Source organism: Lagopus leucura, unplaced genomic scaffold, assembly GCF_019238085.1.
Source record: "Lagopus leucura isolate 7727_CA_CO unplaced genomic scaffold, USGS_WTPT01 Super-Scaffold_100028, whole genome shotgun sequence".
In the NCBI taxonomy this organism is placed as follows: domain Eukaryota; kingdom Metazoa; phylum Chordata; class Aves; order Galliformes; family Phasianidae; genus Lagopus; species Lagopus leucura.
The window spans coordinates 6,636,861-6,663,909 of NW_024962279.1; the positions used below are offsets into that span (position 1 = coordinate 6,636,861).

At 45.0% G+C, this 27,049-nt stretch overlaps 2 long non-coding RNA genes across 2 annotated transcripts in view; both read right to left on the reverse strand.

Moving 5' to 3' along the window:
- Nucleotides 1-13,867, reverse strand: part of LOC122185252 — a 50,144-nt gene extending 36,277 nt beyond the window's left edge. Inside the window, exon 1 of the long non-coding RNA XR_006180808.1 lies at nucleotides 13,833-13,867. This is a non-coding gene — a long non-coding RNA (uncharacterized LOC122185252). The remainder of the gene's footprint in view (nucleotides 1-13,832) is intronic.
- A 129-nt stretch (nucleotides 13,868-13,996) lies between these two features.
- Nucleotides 13,997-26,289, reverse strand: LOC122185253. Its single transcript, XR_006180811.1, has 3 exons — nucleotides 25,351-26,289; nucleotides 25,037-25,169; nucleotides 13,997-14,031 (listed from the first exon to the last, which is right to left on the reverse strand). It is a non-coding gene; the product is annotated as an uncharacterized LOC122185253 (long non-coding RNA).
- Nucleotides 26,290-27,049: the final 760 nt, after the last annotated feature.

Sequence of the window (27,049 nt, forward strand, 5' to 3'; positions counted from 1 at the left end):
CTAATCTGATCGTGGGACACCAGAGCAAGGTGAGGACTTGGCCATTAACTGGCAGACAGTAAAGAAACTTCAGCTTTTCTGCTCTCACGCTTTCCATCAGGGAAGGAGCCTTGCTAAGAGGGGAGCTTCCCAAAACACAGCATTCAGTGTATTCAGCTCATCTGCTGGATGGCACAGAGCACGATAATGGCCATTAAGGCACTGACTCCTGTGACACAAACGTGCATTTCAAGAGAAAATACTTCCAACAGAGCTATGAAAATCCATCAAACAGTAATTACTTCCCTTGTGATCATTCTACCTTTGCTTGAATGGCCTAAACTAAGTCTATATAGAAATACCAGTGATGAGTTCAAGAGCCCATTTACTGAAAGAGAAAGAAAGTTAATCAGAACACTAAACAAAACATTTGCACCTCTCACCAGGTTTTAATTCCACACAAGTATTCCTCACACACACTCAGATTAGCCTCCCCAGCCATCTCTAGCACAATGGAGACGCTGACAGGCCCTTGATGATAGTGGCAAAAAGAGCACAATAATTACTTTTCACCTTTGTTAAGACAATCTTCCCGTATTTGTGAAGCTCTTAACACAGTGTAAAATGACAGCCTTGCAGCATTCTCAATTACAGCACATCCGAGCATCTGCCCATCGTTCCATCAGGCATGTGCACTCTCCCTTGTTTCACAGCGCCACTGAATCCTCTGAGATGGAAGAAGGATGCCCTGCAGTAACAGAACATGGAGCAAAACCCATCCTGAGCACCAAACGGTGGCTCAAGAAACAGCACCTAACCCTAACTGTAAAACCCACGTGGTACCACATGAAACATCCTCCAAACGACCTCCAAACAGCAAACTCCATGGGCTGTTTGCCCCTGAGCCCAGCAGGAGCAGAATTTGTTCTGTTAAACTCTGATGCTGGAAAAGGACCACAGTTTTAGGAAGTTGGGACACCTCTCACCTCTTCATGCATCTGCAGATCTCACGCATCACACAGGGTGGTAAAACATCACATAATAGAGGGAGCTGCTCCGAATTCACGGATTGACTTAAAGAATTCTGTTTCCTTCTTCATTAGGAATGAGAACTGCTTCTCTTACAGCTCCTCTTTCAGAGTTACTTCATTTAACAAACAAAATCCCTCCCATGGACTTTTTCTCCCCAAGTTCACATAATGCTTTTCTGCATAGGGGAAGCTATGGAGGGAATTACTTTTCTCTGGACAAAACCAATCCCAAGAAATTTTTTATTAATTTGCAGCTTGATGCACAAAAAGGGAGCTTGAGAAATCACCAGAAGTGGTAAATAAATGATTCATGTGGGTTGGTTTTGCATGAATAAATTATTCGTTCCTTCTCTGTGCTTCATTTAAAAGAAGAATGCAAAATTAATTCTATCCTATGCAAATAGAAAACCTTTTATACAATTCTGACATAATTATAGGTGTTTGTAAAGAAACACATACTTGGTTTTTGGAAGCAAAAAGTCTTGGTAGCATGTCAGTGTCACGGAATGAAAGATTCCAACAATAAAGGACGTCATCTGAGGATATTCAGTATGGAGACTTACACAGTTTTAGTATTTCTCTCTTCCTAAACTGCTTTCTTCCTCCTGGGAGGTGATCAGTACCCAAAACACCACATCCCTACAGCCAGTGCTTTGTCACAGCCTGCAGTGCAAAGGAGACTGCTGCCTATTGTGGGAAGACACGTGTCCCAGAAGGTTCTCATTAATGCCAATAAAACTGATGGCATTTAAACAATCCTGTAGCCAAGGAAACAGAGGAGCACCTGACAAGTGCCGTGCCAGCTTCCTGCTCCGGAGGCAGCTGGATGAAGCAGCACAGCCCAATCACATCACAGGTGAAGGCAGAATTATCCTCAGGACATCAGGCCTCCATCACAAGGGTCCCTGCCTATTTACAAGGAGCACATCTCTAAGTCATCTTCGGGATCCTAGCTGAGCTCACAGCACAGCAGCTGTTTTCAAGCACCCGCTGCCCACGTGAATGGATGCTCCCATCCAGCAGCTTTCATAACTGATTTAAATGGGATTTTATACCACAGGCAACAAAAAGGAGAATTAATTTAGATTTCTCAGCTTTTCAACCAACTGCTCACCACTAAGAAATCCTGTTAACAGGATTTCATCAGAATAGCTGTCCAAAATTTTGGAAAAAAAACATCCTTCACAAGTTTCAAGAACTTACATGTTCTTGAAGAAGGTTCTTGAAGAACACGTAAGAATGAAGAAATTATCAAGCTGGAGATTACTCATTTGTGAATATGAAGGTACAGAACAGTTCAAACCTGAAGATTGCATTGAATCTGCAACTCTAGCAAAGTAAAAATAAATGTTACACCATAGAGCTAACGAGAATTACAGAATTTGTGCTGTCAACTACAATGTTCTCTACAGCAGTATTTCTTCAGACATACTGAAGTAAAACACGAAGCCCTTCAAGAACATTACTTAATGCCTTCTTTTAGATAATTCAGAACGAATCATATTAGCATCTCCCACTTGATCAGTAAAGAGTGTTTCAGGTTTGCTCACACAGCACTTTGGCATGTTAGCAAGTATTTTCCCCAGGACAGTTCTGCTGTCACCCTGTCCCTAAGAATAGCCATCTCTGTTCACGATGGACACCACTGGGAGGATTCAATGCATGCATGCATCCGCCTGAGGGCTTGAGCAGTGCTCTGCAGCAGAGCTCAGGGCCACCCCCAGCCCACTGCTCAGACACAGCCTCTCGTGCAGCACAGCCCTCACTCACTGCCCTGCTGCATGGCATCGCATACCAGCCAGCACCCTCACATGACCAAGTGGCTTTGTCTATTCTAATTACTACACATGGCCAAGGACCTAACAGTTATCAATCTTCTTCTTAATTGCAAATTCAGACAGCTGTATCTCATGGTATGCAGATCGCTGCATAGCAACCCCAACACTGTTCCCAGCAGCAATTCCTCTGGGACAACAGTCTCTATATATCTACAATGAAAGATGGAATTCCATCTTCAACATCTGATGCCCATTTAATTCAGTTGATAGGAACTAGTTATTTGACAGGTCTGTTCATATGGCAATGGAATACGTCTCAAGCTCCAGCCATCCATTGCCCACTCTTGTCTCTGGGGCTTCCTCAGCACTAGGAAACACCCACAGGAGCAGGCAGCTAAGTTCCAGCTGCCTCGTGGGTCTCCTCCAACTTGGAATATTCTATGTAGACCACAGAACCACAGAGGTTTGAAAAGACCTGCAAGATCTCCAAGCCCAGCCCACCCCTACCATACCCACTGCCCACATCCCTCAGGCCACATCTCCATGTTTCTTGAACACCTTCAGGGACGGTGACCCCACCACCCCCTGAGCAGCCCATGCCAGCACCTGACAGCTCTTTGGAGAACACGCTGTTCCTCATATCCCACCTGGAATCTGCCTTGGTGCAAAGCATGGCCAACCCCTCTCATCCTATTGCTGTTACCCAGGAGCAGAGGCTGATCTCCCTCTTGCCACAACCTCTGCTCAGGCAGCTATAGAGAGAGATGAGGCCTCCCCTGAGCTCCTCTTCTCCAGACTGAAGCACTCCAGCCCCCTCAGCTGCTCCCCGTTAGACCAGTGCTCCAGACCCTGCACAGCTCCACTGTCCCCTGCTCTGAGAGGCTACACACTGTGTGGTGACAAGCAAGCCAGAGGTAAAACAAGCAGAGCACACTGCCGTTGCACTCCTAGCTTCAATGCCCTTGCTAGGAATCAGAGGGAACTGCTCCAAACATTTTGTTTCTGTGTACAATGTGGCTGCTAAAATTCAAAACAGACAATTTAGTGGGTGGATCTGTAATTAAATTATTATGGCTCGTATCTAATTAAAACAGATTTCAAGGCGCATTTCAAGCTGTGGCTGGATGTCAGTCTGAAGTTGTCTCGCACAGCTTGGCAGCAATCAGACTGAAGGAGGGCAGAGAGGCAGCATCCAAGACTGAGGAAAGGAGGATCTAAAAATAAAAACGTTCTGGAATGGCTGCCTCCCACTTTGAACCCAGCTCTTCACTACTGCCACGACACCATCCCACACCACAGATTTCTCCAACAGGCATTGAGACTCCCAGGAAGGAATAATAAACAACTACAAGGGTACAAATCACGGCTGCGGCTCAGTTCTATACATAGTTCAGCAGAAGCAGATGAATAAGTCCTTCCAGTTTATCAGAAAACTGTTTCACCGAGGGGATATAATTACAAGTCAGACGATACAGAAACGCGTAGCCTGGCAAGGCACACCACAGAAATGATGATCCCAGAGTGATAAAACCCAGTGATGCAGCACCCAGCATGGCTGTTGGCATCTTACTGCCAGCAAGGAAGTCAGGACAGGGCAGGGTGCGATGTGCCAGCACAGGACAGATCCCCCTTGGTCCTTTGAATGCAATCTTGAAGGTAACCACACACTTCTACTGCTCTGCGCCACGTCTTGCAGCTCTAAATGGGAAACCAAAAAAAGAAAAGCTAACATAAAGTGAGAACTCCAATGTTCCACAAAGATTTTGGGTCAACGACTGAATAGCAGCAGTTTTTTCATATTATCACAAAACATGCATTTGAACTTAAGAAGTACTCAAAAGTCAGATGTCGATAGAACTGCTGTTTGGACAGCTGGTTATGATGAGTTGGCCCTTACCAACACACTGCTCTGAGATGTTGATTAATTTGCTATTGACCCAAGCCTTTGAAATAACCAGGGAAAAATGCAGGGCCTGACTCAGCCAAGAAGCATTAATCCAAGCGAGCACTGAAATCAGCCCTGCTTCACAGGTCTCTAGGTGCATCCTGGTAACTTTGGTGTCACATGCTCACATACGGTGCAGCACAGTGTTATCCCATACAAAACTCTCAAGGACAAAGCCAGGACCACTCCTCTGTCCCTTTACTCCCCAAAGCAAACATTCACTTTCCTTCACAAAACTCAAAAATGCTTTTATCACCCTTGTTGGGGCCTCTTTGGACATTTTCTTCATCTTGCACGTAGAAGTGGGAGATAACCATTTTACTCACCAATCGCTGTCTGCCTTATAAATCCTTACTATAGATTGGCTGGGCCCAATATTTGCATCACATTACTTGTTCCCTCTGGGTTCTATTGAATCACTGTCTATGTTTTACTGTCTGCTGGATCCCCTGCAGAACGTGCACATAGCTGAACACAGCAACTCTCACACAGAACAAGCACACATCCGCGCACACAGCACTTGTTGGGTTGGGAGATGTCCCTGCCCTTCACCAAGCACCTCATCTCTTTTTCCTGCACTTCTCCACGTGCACCTCCATATCCCTGAACTGCCATTGCACACAACAGCCTTGTTCACTGCAGAATATCTACACACACTTGCTATTTCAGACCTCGAACCAAGGGCTCTGACTGCCGCCGCTGCAAAGTAATTAAGCTGGTGAAGCCATCAGTGACTTGAACTGATCTTTCATTAACAAAGAGAACGCAATTATTTTTCTGCCATCTTCCCTTACTGCATTAGTCCGACACATGGGAGCTGATTTCTCAGACAGCTCTCTGCCCCTTGGACCTGGACACCCTCCTCCACACAGCTCTGCCCACTGCAGCAGGACATGAGCAAGTCCAAGCCTAGCATGCTGACTGGTACAGATGAAATTACAAAGTAATTATTGATACTAATTAAGGAAAAATTGGCCAATGGCTTATTTCACAGTATCATTAAGGCTAAGGAACGACCGCTAAGTTCATCTGGACCAGCCACCAACCCACACGTGCAACCACTCCTGACTGTCACTCAGTGTGATCTCCACCTTCCTCTTCAACACCACCTCCCTGAGACTCGCAGATTTGCTCTAATAAGCAGAGGCATAGGGAGAGGGATGGAAACACAAATTAACATACTTGTCATTAAAAAAGGAGAAGGTACCACTTCCCTCGGCCTCCTCGGAGCAGCCTGCAGTACCCAGCAGAGCACACAAAGCCGCCTCTCACAGAGGCTCAGTCCTGGCTGCTCACCCACCCGTTCCGAAGCTGTGTTTAAAATATTCTCGTGCTTTCCAATAATAAATGCTTACAAGTTCTGCTGCTGTTATTGGCATAGCTATTATCTTCCACTACGCAGCATGACACGCTTCATGATTTCATGAGCCTATCATTAGGGTATTAGGCAGCTTTTTTTTTTCTTCACTAGAAGATAATAGAATAGGACTGGCAGACCAGAACGTGACTGCCCCGTAAGACAGCTATGATCAAGATGTAACAAACAGCTCAGACAGGGACACCACCTCGATGGGGCTCGTCTGTAACTGGGACAGCCAGAAACAAAGACCAAACTGAAACGAGCACGTGTGATTCCTGACATTTATAAATGCCAAGCCTCAGCATCCTTGTACATTGTCAGTATTGAGTTTGCTGAAAGCCTTACAAGAGGTGTAACAGCAGCACAGAACAGAAATGCAAGTAATTAGATTAGACGGTGAAATCCATTTGAGATTAATTGGTAAGTAATCAACCTGACCAAGTTTATGATCCTTGAACTAAGAGCAATGCAAAGGTACAATGTCAACAATTAAGTGGCAACAGCTCACGAGCAAACCCTTCTGCAGCGCAAACAAAACCCTCTTTTGTTTCGCTGGAGGCAAAGGCAGCATTAGACAGTTTGGAAAGTGACAAGTGCACTTTCTCTTGAATGGTTCTGAAACATTAAATCAACTAATGCCTTTGCACCTGGTGTAACCTTTGGTAATTGTTGGGAGGAAAAAAAAGTGATGCTTTTCTACTGGAGTGTAGCATGTATTGTAACTTACATTGGGACGCTGGAGCAGCAGGAGGAATGTCGTGCAGGAAAAAGTGTGTTTACTTTCAGATGCATAAAAACTATATTAAAACTAACAGATGGGAAAAGAACAACTTACAGAAAATGATAACAAAGCATCTCCCCCACATTCCTTCTTCTTTTTAAATAAAGGACTTAATTTATACGAATTAGAAACTGATCCATTCTAATACAAACAGGAAGGAAAGCTTAACTCAGCTCTTGAGTCAAACTTGCAATTTCCAACATAGAAATTAAATTCTCCCCCACTTAGACGCACTGATTTAGGAAATCTCCTACTCTCGTTTTCACTTTCCTAGGCTTTGTTTCAATTAAATGTCAACAAACATTAGGCACAGCAGCACTTGAATAATGATTAACCCCTGTTATACCACAGCTGTGTAAGGCAATCTGTTCATCCACGTTCAAGAACAGAAGAAAAGATGCTGCAGTCCTTGAGTTCAATGGAGTTATGCTGCCTTAGAGTTATTCAGGATCTGTGTCCTAGCATCAGACTTGCAATTTCTTGTAATTACTGATCTGGGGACAAAGAATCTCAAATCTGAAAGAAGCCATTAGAAATTACACAGTGGATGTCTTCCATCTGTGCTTTAAGAGCCCCACCTGCACTTCCCTTACCCAATGCTGAGCAAGAAACCCCTCTGAGCTCTTCTGAGAACTAAGCCAGGCCCTGGAGAGGGTCTGCTCAAGCATTTCCAGGGCAGACTTACACACCTGCCCCGTTATTGCTCTGATAGATGCAGGAATTGCATACTTACTCCTCCCCAATGCCCCAGTTTCCCTCTCCAACTCCCAAGCTGTCTGAACAAAACACTAACTCACCAAGCTGATAAGCAATTCTTTAAGATCACTGTGGCATTCAATCGTTTGTAGATCCCCATTTTTCCAGATGCTCCCCAGCCCATTCCTCCTCTGTGCCGTGATGTCTCACCAGGAGCTGCACTTACTTCTTTTAAACCATTTTATTCCTTCATTGCCATCTCATTTGACATCTCCCTGATCTGAGCAAAAGCACAGCTGGTGTGTCCATGGTTTTTGCTCATCTTTCCCTAAATAAGAGATACATGGAGAAATTAATGAGGAAAAAAACCTTGTTTTCTTTACTAGTACTCAGGTCTTCAGCACCCTCCCACTCTGAAAACCCTCAACCTTCACACCACAGTGGGTGAATAACTTGGAGAACGATTTCTTCTCATTTCTGTCTTCCCTCAGTGGTTAGAGGAAAACAGACTGAGACACTCCTATGTCTTGTTGTGGGAGAGCATGAGAAGGAACAAAAATTCAAAATGCTTAACACAGGGAAAACCAGAGGCCACAAAGGCAAGAAATCTCAGAGAGGAATGAGGAAAACACACCTTATGGCATCCATGTTCCCAGCACACATCTAGTAAAGTAATGCAGTCGATGGCGTAGAGCTTGATGGGAGCAGAGTCAACAGCAAGAAGAGCAGAGTTACATTTGAATTCGAGGAGATTAAAACAAACACACATCCGTGCACGTAATGGTTTGCACCGTGCATGCTGAGGCACTTCAGTGTACATATTCATAAGGAAGATCTGCTGTGAAACTACCAGCATGTCTTCATAGCACAGAAATTCCTACTGAATTCTGAACAAGATAACTCAGAATTCTGCTAACCTCGTGCTGATGCCTGACGTACCAGCAAGTCACAGAAAAAAAGGTTTTAATTGCGGCGCCTGGTGCAGTTTTGTGACTGAGGGAAACAAACTCCCATCGACTCTGACTGACGCCTCTGCAAACTGCATTAGCTTTGTTTGCAATCATCACATCAAAATAGACTTGGATGTTCCCATTCAGATCAGCCCCATAATTAAACGCCCAGAAAACATCTCCTTCCTACAGCACCATTTTGAAGCCGTCTCTTCATTTTGCATTAGGAATTCCTTCTCATTTTGAAGCATACAGTATTTGTCTCCCAGAAAAACAGTGCTTTCTCCATCTTCTTCACAGTAGCCCAGGAATGGCAAAACAACACCTCTCCTGAAATCCTGTACTGCCTTGCAGTACTTCAAAACAAAGGCTGTGCTCTCCATACACAGCACAGTTTTGGAGCTGCCGTTACTTGCAGAAAGCCATTTCCAGCCCCAGCAACCAACTCCACTTGCTCTCTTCCATGCTGAAATTTGAGCAGCAGGCAGTGGGAAAGATGCAGGAAGGTCAGCGGTGTGACTGGGTGCAGACGTCATGATTTCACAGGTTGTCAATTCATCACCAGAACTCCCCATGGAGGCACCTGGGGCCAAAGGAGCAGAGCTGCCCTCCTCCCACAGCCTGCTCCTCTCACATCCCAGAGTCACACACAGACACTGAGAGCAAACTGGTTTATTCTCTACTTTCAGCAGATGCAGTTATGCTCAAAGATGCTGCCCTACCAGAGAAAACAACAGGTTCAGAACTAACAGAGGCAGGCTTGTGTCAGCCTGTGCTGGCTGATCCCAGCAAAGGAGGAAGGGCAGCACCAGTTTTGCCTTTTTGTAATTTTTTTTTATAGCTAATAGTGAAAGAGAAAGATGCATCTGTCAGAGTCACAATAGAGCACTTGGCCTGTAACCCGCATTTCTAACTTGGGAGCGAGCACACCCACGATGGGAGCTGCTCAGAAGTTTCACTCCACCATTTAGAAGCTTCTGGTGCTCAAGAAATATTGAGCTGAAAATGACTGCCGTGACTCAGAAGCAACAACCTGAGATCACCCTGGTCAGTCACCTGCCTGCATTCCACTGCCTACTGGCAGTAACGAGAACAGAGTGAGTTCTCTGCTCCAGCCAGAAGACAAGGGCTGACCGAGTGCCTGTTTGCCTTCACAGTGACTGGGGCTAGCCTAGCTAGTTCACACCATTATTGGCTCACACTAAGGAGACTTAAATTGTCACTTAGTTACAAAAAGAACAAAAGCAAGAAGAGATTGAGGCAAAATGGGGACCTTCTGCAGCATCAATTGGATTCACACGGCCACAGCCTGCAGCAGCACATGGCCACTTATGTGGGAGGTCCCTTAACCACAGGTGGGATCCCAGTGATCAGATTCCATCTGAGGGACAAATAGAGCAGGTTGTGCAATTAATCACCTGCATTTGAAAACTCGGCTTTTTAAGTAACACAACAATCCTTTTGTTTAACACAAGCAGACAAGTAATTATAGCCTAACCAGTACTATTGCTGTGTTCAAAGTGTAAAAGAATACACAGGCTTCCCAATGGCTTGGCACATCGCACTCATGTTCTGTTACATGGCTGTGCTGCTCAAAGAAACCTTCCAGGACCAGGACAGGAAAGGCGTTGGGCAGATCATCTGCTGCTGTGTACAAGTGCAGGACTTGACAGAGTCACAGAACAGCCTGGGTTGAAAAGGACAGCAATGATCATCAAGTTTCCACCTCCTGCTGTGTGCAGGTCGCCAACCAGCAGACCGGGCTGCCCAGAGCCACATCCAGCCTGGCCTTGGATGCCTGCAGGGATGGGGCATCCACAGCCTCCTTGGGCAGCCTGTTCCAGTGACCTGCAGAAAAATATGCTGAGTTTATCAATCCAGCAGCACTCAAACCTCAGAAGCTGCGCACAGAAGTATAAAATGACTGTTACGTGGAATTACCACTGCTATTAACTGAATCCACATACAACAACTTATTACCTCTGATTGGAATCGGAGCAGATGAGGTTATCAGTCTCCTTTTTGCAAAGGCAGTGCTTTGAGCCAACTGGTAGTGGCCCAAATGGAAAAAGAACATAATTGCAATCAAACAGTGCAAAACCCCAAAACGGTGCAGAGAGCCTCTCCTGTTGTGTGGCATTCTGGAACATGAGAGATGCTTCTGGCACAGGTTGGCACCAAGATGAGCCATTTCTCTCAGCTCTTCTTTGCTTGCTGTGAAAAATAATGATCTGTTGATCTTGGTTTGTCATTCAAACTGTGTACCCACTAAGTCAGCATCTGTCTCCTTAGCAGATCTTTTTTGATGTTTGCCAACTGTCAGAACAGAAGAGAAACAATAACTCCAAAAAAAAAAAAAAAACCACAAAAAAACAACAAACCCTCCCAGAAATGCTTTTAAAATGACATTTGTCAAAAAGCCCTGACAATAACACGCTCATTTCAGCACTCATCCACAACGATACCATGGCCATGTTCGTGTCCACATAAAAAAAATCAGAACTGTATACTGACTTCCCAGAGCAGGTAGCAGCAGTCAGTAATGAAATGGGCTCAGGGTGAGGGCTGTGTGCTGCTGCTCAGCAGATGAAATTGGTTCATAGAAAAAAAATTAACAGAACCATTGGTGCTTTCAGAATGCAAAGGCCTTCTTACATTTTGGAAAGCAGAGTCTAAGGTGTCTACGAAAGAATGTTCTTCACAAACCAAGGGACAGCCTGCACACTTTGAGAGCTAAGGCTGATTCCCACAATTACACTCCATTTTCCCATCCAAACTCATCCCTTGCTTAATTAATGCAGCCCATTAAGCACTGAAAGCAAAGAGATTGTTGCTGTTAATCGGTCAGCATCAGAAATCTCTCCAAGCAGGCTTTTAATTTTACACTGAACTCTTTCAGTGCCTTCTCTCCAAAGTTTGCAATCCCAAATGAAAGGCTCCCAGCTGAGGATCACAGTGCCTGTCCGTGCCAAAGGAAACCGGCAGCAGTTGGCCAAAGCTGTACGAGAAAGCAGAAACAGGCTCCAGTGGGGGAACAGCAGGGGACACGACAGCAGACTTAGAGCACCAGCTGACGTGTGTTTTTGGGTGGAGATGGAAAAGTTTGGGGAGCAATTGATTTGGGAGAAGTTGCTAAAAGCTGTGAGACGAGCCCACAAGTGATGTCAGTGTGGGCTTCCTCGTGCTTTTCTGCCCTGCATCTGGCCTATCCGCAGTGGCACATCAATGCACGTTAACAGGTTCTGCGCGGTGCAGCTGGAGAGGGGAAGGAGCCAGGAAATCTGTCCTCTCCTGGGCAGGCCCTGGCTCTCCAACAAAGCAGAGCAGGGGCTGGCGAGGCTGTGAATTGGCCCTCTGTGCCCAGCTGCCCTCACACACACACTCACACATTCACTCGGCTGCCAGCTACTGCGGTGGCACCAGAGAAAAGTGAAGGGAAGCTTTTATGCTCTTTGCAGTTCAGCCAGTGCCCTGAAAGAGGCAGACAGATCCCCAAACATGGCTTCTGTGCGCAGGGCAGAGATGAATAGCTCAGGAAGCACTTCCACAGCCCAGGCCTGAAAACCACAGCCTCTGCCAGAACTGCCAGCAACGATCTCCAGCCCGAAACATCTCACCCTGGAGCAGAAATCCCAGTTCGCTGACAGCCTTGGTTAGCTACACAGGATCATTAAAGCCACCCTAAAGACACTGACCGCTTATTTAGCGTGAACTCTCAGTTCTGGTGAGAAAATGAAGGTACCCGATTTGGGAGCAGGTTTATCCTCAGCTCCCCATCCACAGGCTGGACAGCTTCCCCACCATCCATCCCCTCCAGCCACCGCTGTGTCCCAGCAGGAGCAGAGGAGCACACAGAACCCGCTCATTGATCAGAGACCTTTGGCTGCTTATGGAGGTGCAGAGGGCAGAATGGCACATGGTGCCCTGCAGCTCTTGCTCCACGGAAAGCCTAGGGTAGAACATCCCTCAAATGCATGGAAGCAGTCCTCTGTGCCTTGTAACCTGGTCCTGGAGAGAGGTGCTTCCATGCTAGGCAGGAAGGTTGTGGTTACAAAGGTGAAGGAGAGGGAAGAAAGAAATTAATGCAGTTGTAAGAAAACAGAGGAATTTGCCAGCACTGACTCCCCTCATAGTTTGCCCCTACAATAAATAAGGCTTTGTTAGACAGAAACAACACCCTTGCAAGTTCTTTGCTTCTGGATGACCCACAGTCAGACATACAAGCACTCATGTAAGTGCTATTTACAAGCACTGCCACGCTTGTCAAAAGATGAATTTGCATGCTCCAGACACATAATACCGGTAACAAAAAGATTATACATCCCTGTCAAAAGAGAAGAATGAGTAACTACTGACTCCAGTGGCCGCTGATCCCAGAGAACATAACTAACTTGAGCAGAATCTGCATAAATGGGCACTGGGCACTGAAGAAAATGAACGTACACATGGCCAGCACAAGATCCTTACCTACCCTGGCTGACTTCTGTGTGTCACACTGTGACACGTGGGCACCAATTGTGTTTTCCAGAACCAGATTTAAATTCATGCCTTATCACCACACGTGGTCCTAAGGAATGAAGCAATAGCTGCTGACAATGCTAAGACACCCATCGCTACCAGTCAGTAAGCCTTACTTTTCCAACCTTTTTGGAGATTCCATTGGTAACTTCTGCCCTGAGCTTGCTGATGGCTTTCTTTCCCTTTGGCTGCTCTGAGTATTTATTTTTGGAGCAAAAGTTTTCATCTGCTTGGAGTGTTATTATTTACAGCAATCAATATTGCCACAGAAAGCAAATGGTTACCTCACATGTACTCACTGACAAGAAAACTGAAGCAAATTCAACATTTTGGGTGACACAGACTTTCTGAACGCCTTACTCCAAATATAAGCTGAATGATGTAATTTCTCAGCAATGAAGTATTTATGTGACCAGCTGAGAAGGCATCTCCCCTTATTTCTGACTCGTGCTGACCGGAGGCTGTACATAACACTGGCATGAAGGAGAAAGCATGTCCAGCACACAGCACTCTTAGTATGGTTATGGACAAGGATTCTGGAGGCCAGAAAGCCCTGCGTACAACTCCTGCCTTCTCCTCTGACCATAAAAGTACTCGATCCGCTTTCATCTTCTAATGACTGGTCCAACTTCTGTTCCATGACATCACAACTCATTGCTCAGACCATAATTCTGTCACACAGCATGGATTTATCACTGCAGTTTCAAATAATGGCACGTGTATTTATGTAGTAGCTACTGACATTTCAGAAATGCTTCTTTCCTTACGTAAAAATTATTTATTAATCATTTTACCTCTGGCTGGTTGGCCTCCTCCCTGCCAGCACATGCCTTCTTGAAACCTCTCTTCAATGCTACACTGGAAATCACACCCCACACTGCTGGCATCCCCAGGACTTTGCTGGTAATGCTGGTTAACTCACGTGGTGAAGTAAGAACTTCTCCTCAGAAGTATTTGTCGTGATGATATCGCAGTGACAATCTTTAAACTCACCTGGAAAAACAACACATGCATGTTTACTACATTATGAATTCAATTCATTACTGCATATCAATGCTTCTCTTTCTCTAACAAATGAGCAGCCTCAAGAAATCAGTGAGACTTTCTATTTAACATTAGGATCACCTTTACCTTGACGAATCTGATGAATCAGATCTAAACGTTTCCTCATCAGACAGACACAGAATACACATGCAATAGACCAAACAGTGGAGGAAAAAATGAAAAGGCTACAGTTTTATCCACACCTGTAGCATTATTTACTACATTACACACTGCTCCTTTAACATATAGCACTTAGTGCAATAGGGTGCTGGCTCCAGCTGGGATTCTGGGACAGTGCAGCTTGAAGTGAAAAAGCAAAACCAGGGAAAAAAAAGTCTGAAGTGGAGAGAAACAAGTGCTGTTTCTCAGCTCTCACTGTGGCAGCAAGGAAGTTAATAAAGCTGCCAATAAAACTGGCAGCCACATGCACACACCGACCTGCTATTAAAGGAGCAGAAAATACCAACTTTTCTATAGAATTTTTGAAAGCTCAACAATAGTCCTGATAAAGTTACATACTTGCTATATAATTGCATTAGAGAGCCCAGAGAAAGGTCTTACTTTTGTGCCATGCTCTATTATGTCTTTAAATAGCCTGCCACAGGTTTTGCAGCTGTATTCGGCTCTCCAGGACTTTTCCAAAAGGTTGTCCAGAACTGGAAGCTTCTACACACATAAAAAAAGGACAGCAGACTCACATGAGTGACCCCCATCAGGTAAAGCCTGTGAGAAGTTCCCTGGCAGCAGTCAGTTACACATTTCCAACGAGTGCTCTCCATCAAACCACATGCACCAGTGGGCTGATGGCTGCTGGCACAGCTGCTCTATGGCAGCCAGGCAGAATGAGGGATTTTTTTCTTTTTTTTTAATATATAATTCAAAGAAGTCATGGAAACAGTACAAATATTTGGGGTATTTTCTTTCATTTGTTTTCTTCTGCTGGTATTTGTCTTGTCACATCAGGACTTGCCATTTTAGGCTCTAGCTTTCAGAAAACAGCAAACTTGTACGGAATGACCTTCCAGCTTTCTGCCTGCAGAGGACCTAGAAAGTTGCAGGCATATCCCTTTATTTCTGAAGCATACCAACCATTACACACATTAGAATTAACAAAGAGAGCCACTTCTTGCCTATTTCAGAACCCTCTGCCTATCCAACTGCTCCAGAGATGAGGAAGAACAAGATGCAGCAGCCACTGACTGTACCAAACATTGTAAGTGACCACATGCTCTGGGGACACAGATTTGGGGGATGTGCTTAATGAGGAGCAGCACATCCTGGCTGCCAGCAGGAGGTGATGCTCCCCACTCACTGACATGCTTTGAGTATGGGTCCATAGTCCCAGCAGGAGATGGACACAGACATGGACAGGTGGTGGGACTGCACCCTGCAATGAGGCAGCTCAAGGAGGTTGGGCTCAGCCAACACATCTACAGACAGGACTTGTGCTTCCTGCACTCAGGGTGCATTTGGTGAGGAACCAAAGGACAACCAGGAGCTGCTGAGTACTAAGAGAGCCTGGGAGTGAGCACATGGCAGCTCTCAGCTCCTCAGCCACGTCCTTCCAACCAGCCCCACCATTCTGCAACACCAACACAGGTTCACTACCACACACTGATCTGTACTGCTTCTAAAGCAGGCAGCCAAGGTCACAGCATTTTCTTTATTCATGCAATTCTGACTTCTCAGACAAGCAAGGCCCAACAAATGCATTTTTCCAGCATCCCGCTTCAAGCAGCCCCAAGGCATACAGCAGTGAACAGAAATTTGCCTAATTAAAGACCACTTTCTGAAAAATTTAGCCCTTGCTGCCTTGCTCAAGGTCGTACACCGAGTGGCTGCAGAACAAACAGCTCTGCGAAGCTGCAGCAGCACGAGGAGCACAAACCTCACGTAAGGGCAGCATCAGCCCTGGTGCTCAGTGCTGGCAGAACGAGGTTTTGTTTTCCAGCAAAGCTGAGTGAGGAAGCAAAAGGAAATGGCAATGGAACACGATTTTGTAATGGCTATTTTTGTTCTTAATTAGACCATTTTCTAAGAAAAAGGTTGATTGGGAGCGTGCAGCAAAATTGTTTCTAAATCTAATTCTTGTGGTTCTGCTGGATTGCTTGCTCAGATTCTAAGGTGAAATCAGTGGACTGCAAGTTTTCCTGAGGCATATTATTCACATTAAGCAGTGCCCAAAACATCTGAAACACATCCAAATTTATTTTTCTTCAGTCATACTGAACAATGGTCAAATCAGCACTGTCAACTGGTAAACAGGGAGAATGTTACCAGCATTCTCATGATTTTATGCTTTCTAACTCCTATTTAATTTACTAATTAAAAAATACAAGCGAATGAATTATTTTGTTATTCTGTTTTCTTCAAAAGCATTAAGGCACTACTGAAAATTCCTTTTTTCCATGTTAAAATACACTTCTTAACAGTACTTCACCCCAAATACCAAACATACTACTGTTTCTCTGCTTATTTCCTACCTCGTTTTTCTGAACCTATCACTCAGAATGGATTCTGCAGTGATCCAGAATCACTCAGCATGAAACAATTGGTCCAGCAAGCACCAAATCTTACATCATCACGGTGCTCTATTTAAACAGTCCTTCAGACATTTAACATACACTACGAACCCACGCTCAAAATAAAGCATGTCAGTGACTGCGGAGTTCTGGATAAGGTGAAGGATTTCAGCTAAGTAGGAAAAAATGCTCTGAACACAACAGGCAGGTTGTGGCCACTGGAAAAAAAAAATAAAATCAATATTGTTTCTCTAAGTTATCTGGGAATTGAAATAAAATCCTCTTTGGTGTTGGTTACTGATTTAATTGATATTAATAGCCCTGTGGGCTCAGTCTTTAATATACACTAAAGCCTGCTAGAATCATCACATAGTCATCAAGGATTTGCTTCTAATTTACACTTATGCTCAACAAGAATTTGCTGTGCTGCTGTCCTTAGGAATACTGATGCCAGGAAGGGATGTAGTAACAAACAATAGCTGTTCAGCATGCATCCATGCCAAGGCTGCCACAGCAAGGCCATGTGTTGCAATGAAACCTGTCATTATTGCAATTGAACCCACGGAATGACCTCCAACAGCCCCCAGGTGTAAGGAACTAGTTTGATTTCTGGAAGTGAGAATCCATTTTGTGCTCCTACTCAAAATTCTGCTGACAGTAACCCCACATCCTACCTGCAGGATCACCAGCCAGTGAGGCTGCACCGTACACAGCAGAGCACATGCACTGCCTAAGCCAGGATAATTCAGTGCTAGGAAAATCAGTGGGAGTGATGATCAAACAAGTTGTTCTACATTTTGGTTACCTCATCTACAGTCTTTTCTTCACAGAGCGTGAAATTTTAACAAAGGAATGAACTGAAGATTTACGAATCCAATACTTCTACTGAAAATATTGGGCTCTTCATCTGCAGATTCAATCAGTCTCTGCAAACTTAAAGTAAGCAAATAGTCACAGCAATAAGCAGTCTCAATTCTACTATGATTTTCTGGAGTCAATGAGCTACAATGCAAACGTTTGCCCACCAGCATGAGAAGCAGCAGCCCTGCCTGCACTGCTGGTGATGATGACTAATAGAGACCTGCCACGGGAGAATGGAGAGCACGGAATGGCAATGACTGCCACGCAGCCTTGTTCCATTTGTTTCCATTTTCAAGTAATAACACAATATAAAATTCTGTATTGTTGTTAGCTGCCAGAACAGGTGGTGTAAGGAGAAAAATAATTTAAGTACTGATTGCTATGAAAGCATGCTCCCAATCTGCAGCATTCTTCACTTTGTTCTAATGGAACGTGGAATTAGCTGACTGAGTAAACTGTGCTGCTTTGTCACTGGTATTTCCTGCTACATACCCATGTGTAGAGCATGGCTATCCTGACACTCAGGTTTGTCACAACAAGCCCTGATGACCTCTGATGATGGGGCTGAACCACACCTCCGAACATGCCCAAAATCCTTGTTTTGGATTCCTGGCTTTCCAGCTCCACACAAGTCCTTCTCAGCACCCTCACAGACCATGCACATGCAGGGATGCCCCATGAGCACCCCGGGACTCTGGTGGGATGCCAGGCTTGTGCTGCACCCATCTCCCAGCAGAGCCTTTCACGCCGAGTCCCATCAGCAACAGTAAGTGTGGGCTCAGCCTGTTCCTCAGCAGCTGTACCCGGATGAAATGAAGAATGGCCTGGATTGGACAGAACATTAAAGGTCATCTAGTTTCAATCCACTGCCATGGGCAGGGTTGCAAACCACTAGATCAGGCTGCCCAGAGCCACATCCAGCATGGCCTTTGTGATAGAACAAGGTGGAATGGTTTTAAACTGAGACAGGGGAGGCTTAGGTTGGATATTAGGAGGAAGTTTTCCATTCAGAGGGTGGTGAGGCACTGGCACAGGCTGCCCAAGGAGGCTGTGGATGCCCCATCCCTGCAGGCATTCAAGGCCAGGCTGGATGTGGCTCTGGGCAGCCTGGGCTGCTGGTTGGTGACCTGCACACAGCAGGGGTTGGAGCTGGATGAGCACTGTGCTCCTTTGCAACCCAGGCCATTCTCAGATTCTATAATGGGGCATCCACAACCTCTCCGTGCAGTCCGTGTAGCAGTACATCAATAGACTCCCCTAACACAAATTCTTTCAAGAACAACCACATTCCCTACTCCCTGCTTGAGTAACTACACACAGCCAGCTGTCAGCATTACATGTAGCTACATGTAGCTCTGGATGCCACAAAATAACCATAATTGGTTTTGGAGGGCACTGGGTCTGAAGGCTTAGTGCTACAGCCTGGGAATGGAACCTGGGCAGTACTCTGACCTCACCACTGCTCACCATCCCTGCGTGCAGCCACACTGCTGTCACAAAACAGCACCAAACCAAAGCCTGAGCTTTCGTCCTCCCCTCCATGGCACCAGTGAAACTTTCCTTGCCGATGCACAGCAGTGGTAACATTTGCAGCAAAGGCACACGGGTCAGACACAAGAGAATTAAAACCACAAACAACTGTTAGGAGGAAAAAAAAAAGAATTAAAACACTTAATTGCTGCAAAGAAATACACAACAGCAAACAAACTGCAAAAAGTATTTTTTTATGCCTACAGCCACAGGGGACAAGCCAACAGCTATATAGATGCCAAATAAAATAAATTGCAGCCCTAAAATTAGAGGGAGACATTTTGCACATATACACAGCAACTCAGCATTCAGATGAATTTATTGCAAAGAATACAAGGCATGTCATGTTTGTCACTGCTCCTCATTTCCTGCTTCCATCTGCTTAGACCCTGCTGAAATCTGCTGTTGTACATTACACTACCTCTTCTCTCAGGATCTATCTGGTTCTTACCATAAGTGTGAGCAATGGAAAGGCCAGCGTTAGGCCTGGTGCCTCTGTTTTGTACACAGAGACCCAGTGCCTTTTCTGCAGTACTGCAGGATCTGGAGACAAGCAAAACGCCCAGCAAACTTGAAATAAAAATAAAGCAGAAAAAAAAACTACTCCACAATCTGCTCCGAAGGCTGTTCCATGCTATCAAAGCATGGCACTTCTCAGCAGCAAAACCCAAATCAAATCGACAATCAGCCTCACCAAGAGAAATGTGTAGCATCACAAGACAGAAGATGCACAGAACCTGTTGTTCTATTAGGAGCTGCCATGAGTGGAAGCTGAATTACACTGGAATGGCAATTGCAACTCACCTCCAATACTCATTAGGGCAATTATTAAATGGAATTTAGCACCATATCTCACAGCAGGGATGTGGATGAGTGCATCCCACCAGTTCAGCTCTCAGCAGGACCTGCACTGGGTATCACTTGGGGTGCCCAGCCTTCCTTGGGAGCGCTGTGCAGCTATGCTGGAACACTCCGCAAGCCTATGAATGGATCCAAAAAGGTAAAAAAGGTAACGTGGATCAAATACTAGGAAAATAGATGCCGAACAGATGGATGACTTGGAATGGCAACAAATTTAACAGTCCACAGAATATTCTCAAAGAGTAATGGGTAAACGCACTGTCCATCACAAGTGATGCTCCTGGAGTTGACTCAAGAAACTCCTTATAAATGAATCATGGAATGGCCTACTTACAGAATGAGCCTACTCATAGTAACAGCAGTCAGGATATTTCATTACAACAGTCTGTAAATGTTCCTTTTATCACTACAGAGAGATCTACATGTGGAAAAGAATATTAATAACACAGGGAGGTTGATTTTTAATAGGCTCCGCAATTCTTGCCCCATCTGTCTCCATTTCTGCAGGTAGTACAAAGAAATCCAGCAGTGCTCTCCAACACTCCTGTGTCAAAATAGCAACCCCCAACCAGATGTTTTCCTGCACCTTCTCTCACACTGCAAGAGCCATCAGCACGCAGGTATTCCAAACAACAGACTTCACACTTTGCTGTCTAAGGACATACAGGGATGTTTTGTTGCCACTACAAAAATAAAAATAAATCACAAAACAACAACAAAAAAGAAATCTTAAAACCACAGATTTGGTCTGAGCTGGTAGTAATTATTAATTTTTGCTCCCAATGTCACCACGCTCCCTTCAAGACAGCCCTGCTACAGATTGGCCACCAATCCAGAAGGCCACAGGAAGGGCACCAGAGGGAACTTCTCATGACTCTTTTTTGAAACCGTAAGAGTGTTAAGGTTTAGAGCAGAAGAAGGTCAAAAGCCTTATTCTAAACTATTCCAGGAGAAACATTTACACATTCTCGCTGCTGAAGAGAAATGATGAAATTTTACAAGGTTTAAATAAAACGAGGCCAGTAGCTAATGCTGAAAGCTGGCATTTTACCAGCTGCCAAGAGCAGATCAATAAATAACCACCTTCAACTACAGCAAGAAAGGCTTAGCAGTATATTATCAGTGACCTGCAATCCAGGGGAAGGACATGGGCTGTGCTGTGCAGGTGTCGGTGCAGGGGGCACAGCATCAGCTTTTCCATACCAGTCCAAGCAGCTGTCCCACTGTCCCTGGTGACACCAAGCAGCTGAAAAGTCCCTCGTTTCAAGTGTTACCTTTTTCTGCCTCTGATCACCCTTCCATTTTTGTACAGAACCTGCACAGACTGAGGATGCCTTTAATGTCATAATGTTTTCATGTCTCAAAAAAAAATATTACCAGGGGAAAGCATGACTACAAAGCAAGGCAAGTGCCTGAGCTTTATTTAGGTGTTATAGAAGACACTGTGCAGAGAGCACTGTAAGGAACAAAACTGCAATGCCCTTCTTTCCTCTTAAAGTGCAATTACTGTGAATAGCAGCTTTGGAATTCAAGGATTTTTCATGGAGGAACTACTTAGTATGCATGCAGACCCCATGTGAAGACAGACAAACAAGTCAGCACGCTTGGCAAGGCCTCTTGGCGGTGGCTGTTGGGCTCAGCACTGCAGCATTACCACCTGCAGCCGGGCTGCGCTCTGCCCCTGGGGCTGCAGGAGCTCAGAGTGCACAGCCCAGAGTGCCAGCAGCTCCTCATGGGTTCACAGAACGGCTTGGGTTGGAAGGGACTTTCAAGGTCACTGAGTTCCAAGCCCTGCCACGGGCTGGGTGCTCCCAGCAGATCAGGCTGCTTTGGGCACCTCCATGGATGGGCACCCACACTTGTCTGGATGTTGGCATGGGTTGGCAGTGTGCAGCAAGGGGACAGCAGCACAAGGACTGCCGCAGGCAGACAGTGAATCTCTGCTGCACGTGACCTCAGGCCCCTGGTTACAAGACAGCAGGAGAAAACACGTCTCACGTTGCAGGCTGCCTTGCCATAGCATCCCAATAGGTGCCCAGGCTGATAAAATGGGGGTGATGGTCATGGGCAATGTACCTGTAGGTTCAATCAGAAACTTGCTGTTATTAAGCAGAATTACTATTTATAGAGCAATTGGCACCAACTTCTTCTCAGTGAATTGGAAAGAGCTCAATTAGGAGAATCTCAAACAGCTTCCCATTTTCTCTGCATTTCCATGACATTGAAATAAACCTCATTTTCTAGGCTTTTAACCAGCAGACTTCCAAAACACGCAGCAAAAATAAAGTCCTGAAACAGCCGTCCTGGCTGTGTCAGAGATGTACAGAACAACAAAACAAGACAGCAACCCATCCAAAACAGAACACAACAGCAACATTCGTGACTGAGAAAGATCCCAAGAGGAACTCAGCAGGATGTGAGCGTGCCACTGCTGATGGAGGGCTGGCACCTGTGCAGCACAGCACAGCTGCTAATAGGTGAACTATTAGCTGTGTTGCTAGGATTTTTGCATGTTAAAACAGCAATGTAGCACTGTACTGTGCTGTGAGGGTGTTCATGCTGCTGCATACAGCTCAGGAGCTTCAGGTAGAACCATGAGCTACCTGAGCTACACAATACAGGCAATGCGTTGGCACATCATCAAGGTGAAGTATCTCAAATTCCCAAATGCCTTTTTACCTCAAGCCAAAAATATCAGATTTATCAAATACAGGGCTGGGATTGGAGTGCACAGCTCTCTTCTGCAGACTGACTCTGCTGCGGCTCTGCAGCTCAATGCTGTGCTTTGTCACAAGCCTTAAAAGCTACAAAGCACACGTGTGCATTTAAAGCAAACGCACTGCATCAGCTCTGAGGCACTGCAAGAGGGCTGCTTTTCTTTTAGAAGGGATAGAAAAGACATGAGGAAAATACTCTCGAATGCACATTTCAAATAATTTCTTTTAGTTTGGAAAAAAATAGGATCTGGATTAACGATTTAACCCAGCATGAAAACAGACCATCTCTGGAACAAGCATGAAGCCAAAGTACTTGACAGAAATTAATACAGCAGCTGGAAACTGGAGTATGCAGCACCGGAAAAATCCTGACATATATTTACTACAGGTGCAATGGAAAACAACAGAATTATCTTCCAGTGATCCATAAAACAAGGAATATATCAACTGACATACAGCCGAGACTATAGCATGGATTATGGGGCTGCTAAACGCACCAGATAAAGCCATAAAACTGCAGAAAGCAGCAGCATTTTTTTTTGTTTCAGTCTGTTATTCTGTACATTTTTAATATAATTAAATACGTGAACCCAGAGTCATCTGTGTGACACTGCTGATCCAACTGTGATACAAATAACAGTCATTTGTTTCGTTATCTATGTTTCTTTCCTAGAGAAGTCCAAATGGCCAGAGTGCATCGATTATTCTCCAGCAGTGGAGCAGAGCAGCTCAGCTGGATGGGACCTTGCTGTTGTGCTCAGCGTGGAGCCAACCCTCACATGGCAGTGATAAGCCTCAGGTGTGCACCTCAGTGACAAACACAGCTGTGCACTTCTCTGATGCTCTTTGGCTTTTCGAGGGCTCAAGGACTCAAACCTCTTTTATCCCTCAAAACTCTTCTGTATTTGCAGGTTTAACATTCTCAGCTCCTTTGGATTGCAGCAGAGCACACAATACATCAGAACAGCGGGGTTTTTTATTTAAAGGCTACTGCATTTTTATCAGATGAAAGATATATAGCGAATACTAAGAAGAAAAACCAAACCAAAACCAAAAGAAAGAATGACATAACCTGAGACAAGTGAATTGTTTTCCTTTTTCAACACAATCTTACACTCCCTGGCAAGGTATTGCTTCTATGTTAAGAACAGGAGGCGAGGGGTGTACAGCTCCACAGCAGTGAATGGGAGAAGAGTCCGCATCCAGAACAAGCACGAGAAAGGTCAGCACTAAATAACTCCTCAGTACCATAGAACTCATCAGCAAACTGACTACAAACGAGGACTCCTCATAAAAGTGGTCTTCAGTTTAATCTTAAGCCTCTCTGAAAAAAAATGTAAAGCAAACACAAAGCTCAGGTATAAAAAGGAGCGATGAATAATAGACTCAGTTGAGCAGGAAGGTGAAAGCGAAGCAGGAACTAACTTGGCACCAGACTAACAGCCACCTGCATGGCATCAAAAGGCCTCAATGCTCCCTGCTGGAGCTGCAGCAAAGCAGAGGAATGTCCACAAAGGAGGGCAGCACCCAGGGCAGAGTCTGGGCCACTGGGTGCCTCTATGGCTGACCTCCTGTCCATGCCCAACAAGCGTCAGATCCACCCAACATAAAGCACCTCAGTGCCTTGCAAGGCTGCTGCAGGTGCTCACACGCTCACCAGAAGCACAGAACAGCCAACACAAAGTGCTGGCAGAGCAGGAAGAGCTGCAGCACTGCACAGACAGGATGGCACAGAGAGGGAGCACAAACCAACTTTAATTTCATTCCCTCGTGGGGCTCAGTTTAAGGCCTAATGCTATCTTAATGTGTTTCCTGGCTCCCATAATTAAATTCACTAATCCTCAGCCTTAAGGTATCAGCAAGTTAAGCTAATTTAAAGTTACTACCTGAGCTTATATCCCTCTTTATTTTTTCTTTTTCTTTTTCTTTTTCCCCTTTAGCAGAGAAACAAAGTATTGAACCCTCCCTGTGACAAGTAGGTATTTTTGTCTTGCCTTTAATTGCTTGCTCCTTCTCCACTGTTCTCATTCTGCACTTTAGAGGTTAGGGAGAAGGTTTAACATATTACCCTGTGGAGATTCAGATGCAGCTGTGTACCTAACACAGAGCTACAGAACAGAGCCTCCCTGCAGCCTGGCCACACAGCTGCCTCCCGTCCCCACAGTGCCATGGTTACACTGCACTCATAGACTCCTATCTGCTTCACAGCCCCTACTTCTCTGCTGCAGGTGCTGGGTTTGCTGAAGGTGATCCCTAAGAACCCAGCATGTCAATCACATCTCCTAGCACAGCAATCCTGACTGACATCATGAGCTAAGCAGGCTCAGGTGTAATAATCTGCACACCACAGACAAGCACAATTACCAGATAAAAATCTCACAGAAACATGACTAGTTGGAAAAATAAACGTGTCCCGTTATCTGCAACAAAATCACATTTCTCCATCACTACAAAATTACCTACCCAAGTGATGGCAGTGCAGGCAGCACGCTGCAGGCACAGGGCAGCTCCAGACAGACGTGGGCACCTTGCTGCTCGGGTACCACATACAGGTGCCTCACAGGGGAGATGCTGAATGCTCTGAAACCTCTTTTTCCTATAGACGAGAAAAAGGTTGTTAGGCGAGATCTGCAAGGCCCAATCTCAGAGTTAATGAAATACCTAGCCATCTGTTGGTCCTTGGAAGCAGTAAAATTGCTTCTGATACATTTTTTGCAACAGCAGGCAAAGTTTGTTAGGAATAACAATAACCATATGTAGGAAAAAGGTTAACTCACCAGACTGGCAAGCAGGCCTCCAGCAACAGAACGCTCCTTCTCAGGAAGCAGCCTTCACCCAGCAGACCTTCTCCTTCCAGGGGTGAGCCTTTATGTGAGCCCAGGGAGCTCATTAAGGGTCCCCCCCCCCCAGTCAGGTGGGAAGCAGAGGTGAATTGCATGCCCCCATGCTTCCTGGGCCAGCCACCCCCTGCACCAGGTGATCAATCATCAACTCAGGCCATGACAGTTCTCTTACACTAACTCAGGGCAAACTAAAAGTATAATGCTTTAAAAAAAAAAAATTGTTTTTTTTGAGGCCACACTTCCATCAATTTTCCTATCTCAGGGTTTATGGTAAAGTTTTTCATTAAAGCACTACTTCCAAAGTGGATTTCTTCCCAAAACACTTGCAAGATGCAGCACAATTACTGTTATCCCTGTCCTCTTCTATTCCAGATGCTCTCCAGCTGATGTCAATCCCAGCAATACAATACAGGCAAAAAGAATAAGACTTTTCTCTCCCATACCTGCTGGCAGCTCACTGCGAGGAGCACTGCTATGCTGATGTGTTTCTCCTCAACGCCCCTCTACAAATACTGCCATTCAGGAAAAAGTTAATCCACCCAGGTATTTCCTTCTTGAAGTTTAATTATTCCCTTCCAGGGAAACAAAACACCCTACTGCACAGAGGAACCACGTTTCACTCATTTATACCACTTATTCTTGCTGAAACGATTCTGGTGCCATAGTGCATTTTCTCCCCAATTTCTGTTTGTGCCGAATCAATACCTAAGATAAACCAGATGAAGCCAGAATGATGGATTACAAAATGTATACGCCAATAGCAGTGTATATATATTAAAATCAGCCCTCGGGTGAGCACTATCTTAATTAACATCTTATCTGGTACAACAAAAGGCACAAAGGTTGCTCTGCCGCCACCAGGAGCAGAGGACCCTGCCAGGTAGGTGCAAGAAGTGATCCATCCATCCATTGCTCTACAGGAGAGCTGCTCACCACACTTCAGCTCATCCCACTTCACATTAATTACACTTTTAAAAGGTAGTCAGGATAAGAAATCACAGGAAAATAATCACTGCTTTATTGTTTATTCCCCAATTGCACATGTAATGAGGGAAATTTTAAGTAGGGTACCTTAGAACTTACACTTTAATGATGCTTTTACTCTGGTCTGAGTGCTAATGCCCTCATTGTTATTACTGATTGCTGCTTTTTAGTGGCTGCTCCAAAATGCTCTTGTTAAGAAATCCCTGTAAGGCACTGCAGTTATACATTGCACATATTAAAGTTTCAGTTAAAGAAGCCAACGATTTCATTTATGAAAAACACATTGTGTAACTTGATGTCCTTGTTACAGCCTCTTATTAATGTATGAGGCTCAAAGTCTTGGCAAAAACCTTTTGAATAAATGCTAACATTGAAGCGTTTCCCACTGATGTGAAAAGCAGTAAATCAACATAAATTCAGCCCTATTTTGTTGTTTTCCCACCTCAAAATGCATTTTGTCACAATTCAACAACACCACGCCAAGAGCACTTTCTCCTTAGCAGTAAGTGTGAAGAGCTGAACTCAATATTATTTCAAAAACTGGTTTTCAATTTCAGGTTCATTTGAAATCCCATGGTTCAACTCCTGTGGTGGTTCCCAACAGCTGCCAACAAGAAGCAGGGTCCCCAGCCCAGTTCTGTGCACATGG